Consider the following 2956-nt stretch of genomic DNA (forward strand, 5'->3'; position numbering starts at 1 on the left):
AATAGCACAGTCCATGTAAACACAGGCCAGTCCAAGAAGCAGCAGGAGAGGAGAGGCATCTCAGTCAACAGCCGTCTTCTCATCTGAGATGAAGAGATGCTTTCTTTCCCTGTGGGACTGGAATGCAAACTAATCTTCCCCAGGGGCTTCCTTTCTTTGGAAGGTGATTATTAAATATGGATTTTGGGCCATATTTAGCATTTGTAGAAGTGAAATACTTGCCCAAGAATGAGCCCAGTTGTGGGAATAATAAACATAAAACAAAGCCAAATTATTTTCTATAGTAACTGTGTCATTTTACCAGGAATGTGTGAGGGTTCCAATTGCTTCATATTCTCATCAACATTTGCAATCATACATCTGGTTTTGATTATAGTCACCCGTGTATGTATCAAGGGATATATCAGTATGGTTTTGATTTGCTTTTCCCTATTGACTAATGATGTTCAGCATATTTTCGTGTGTTTATTAAACATTTGTATATTTTCTTTTTATATCTTCTTTGAGGGTCATGTTTTTCCAGTCCATCCTGCCAAACCCAGCCTTTCAATTCGTGTTCAATCCATCTACACCTAATGTAATTACTGATAACATAGGATTTAAATCTGTAATTATGTTATTTGTTTCTTTGTGTCATGTCTTTTTTGATCTTCTATTTCTCTATAGTTTCTTTTGTGTTAAATAGATATTTCGAATGCTCCATTCATATTCCCCTGTCTTTTCTTTCGTATTCTTTTTAAAATTTATTTTCTTAGTGCATTCTTTGGGGATTACAACTAATATGTTGATCTAGTTTGGATTCATGTTAACTTAATTTCAATAGTACACAAAAGTGTTGTTTCTATATAACTTTATTCCTGAACCCTCCTTTATTGCTCTTATTGTCATACAAATCACATCTTTATCCATTGTATGTCTATCAACTCATAATTATTATTGCCTTATACTGTTTCTCTTAGAGGAAAAATAGAAATAAGAAAATACAAATAAATCCAAACAAACTACAAAAATACAAAAAAGAAAAATAGAAATAAAAATACATTCATACTGTCTTTTATATTGACCTATGTAGTTGCTTTTACTGATGCTCTTTACTTCTTCATGTGAATTTTTTTTCTTTTTAATTTTTCTTTTTTCTCTGGGTACGTTGGTTTAGTGCTTTGTCTTTGTTCTTCCTCACTTTGTTCACCAAAATCCTGGCTGGCAGCTCTATCAGCAGAACTTCCAGCGATTGCTGTCTTCATTGCGTAAGAGAAAGGTAGTCATGGGCTTATCAGCGCTGTGTGTCTGCACCTGGTTATAGCATCGGCTGCACTGGAAGAGGTCAGTGGTGATGCTGCCTGTCTTGGCCATCTGGTGCTCACGGGTAGCCTCCTGGGTCATGGCGTTCCTCAATTCCCACAGCTCGTCACTGGCCATTTCCTCTGCGGTCATCCTGGCAATGAGCCCAGTGGAGATGGCCCCACTGAGGTTCCACTGTGGGCCGGGGTTCCCCGGGTCCTTAAGGTTCCTGATTCAGCTGCATACACGGTTCAGGTGCTTCCTGTCTGTGCTCTTGAGTGCCTGGTAGATATGATCTTCAATTTCTGATGCCATCTTGTCACAGTTGATTCCATAGTCCTTGTAATCATCATCTGCCTTCAAGGCCACTGAAAGCATCTCCACACATGTCCCGGACAGAGTCCCCTGTGAGATCGGAGGGCACCAGGAGGCAGACAGAGGGGGCAAATGTGGGGCTCTAGGGGCTACTGGGTGTTTGGGGGAGCCTCCACTTTCTATTTGCTGCACTTTGATCTTTCCATTGGTGGCCTTTTTGCAGAGGAGGTAGCCGAAGTCTTGGAATCCACACAATCTCTCCTGCCTTTGCGGCTCGTCCCCTCATTTTTTCCTTGGTGGAGAAAAGCCTGCCTCTGGCTTCCAACTGGAACAGTCAAGCCCATTTTCTTTCTCCTTTGCTTTTTCTCTTTTCTCTCCTTTTTCTCCTCTGGGGGATCCAGGGGAGTCCTGCAGCTGCTTACAGTTTTTGATGAGGACTTTGGCCAAAGACACCACTTCCTTGTCTGAGCAGTGCTTGCAAACCCCAGTAATGGGGACTCCAATCCTGGTTGTCTGGAGCAGCTGAGTGGACATCTGACAGCTGTTCAGCTTCTTCAGAAGGTCGAGGGGGGGGGGTCTATGCCCTTCCTGGCCACCATCTTCTCCAGCTTTTTGGTGATCCTCAGCAGCTCCTCTTTCTGGCCCATGTTGGCCCACAAGGCCCAGTGGGGCGAGGGACGCAGGGCCAGCAGCAGCCAGGCCTTGGGGATGAGGTCACTTCATGTGAATTTTTGTATCTGCCTAATGTGTATTTTAGCCTGAAGGACTCTTTTTGGTCTTGTTTTGTTTTGTTTTTGTAGGATAGGTTTGCTCCCTGTAATAGCTCTCAATTTTTATTTATCTGAGAATGTCTTAATTTCTCCTTCATGTTTGAAGGATAGTTTTGTCCGATATAGAATTCTTGGTTGACAGTTTTTGCTTTCTGCGTTTTGACTAAATCATGCCACTTCCTTCTGGCCTGTGAAGTTTTTGATGATAAATCAGCTTTTAACCTTATTTGAGGACCTTTTATATGTGATGAGTTGCTTCTCACTTGCCGCTTTCAAATTATCCCGTTGTCTTTTGCTTTTGACAGTTTGATTATGCCGTGTCTTGGTGTGAATCTCTAAATGTATCCTACTTGGAGTTTGTTGAGCTTTCTGGATGTGTCAATTGACAGTTTTCATCAAATTTTGGGATTTTAGGCCATTATTGATTCATATTTTCCTTCTCCTTCTGTCTCTTTCTCCTCTTGCTCCAGTTTTCCCATTACACATATGTTGCTGAAAATTTTTGGTATTCCACAAGTCTCAAAATCCTGTTCTTTTTTTGTTTTTCATTCTTTTTTTCCCTTTTGTTCCTCAGACTGACTTATTTCAAT

The 2956-nt window shown here is 41.2% G+C and overlaps 1 pseudogene; it reads right to left on the reverse strand.

Annotated features, from left to right (window-relative positions):
- Positions 1–1212: 1212 nt before the first annotated feature.
- LOC109374978 (transcription elongation factor A protein 3 pseudogene) lies at positions 1213–2243 on the reverse strand (annotated as a pseudogene).
- Between the last annotated feature and the right edge of the window lie 713 nt (positions 2244–2956).

Source organism: Hipposideros armiger, unplaced genomic scaffold (genome assembly GCF_001890085.2).
Source record: "Hipposideros armiger isolate ML-2016 unplaced genomic scaffold, ASM189008v1 scaffold_881, whole genome shotgun sequence".
Classification (NCBI taxonomy): Eukaryota; Metazoa; Chordata; class Mammalia; order Chiroptera; family Hipposideridae; genus Hipposideros; species Hipposideros armiger.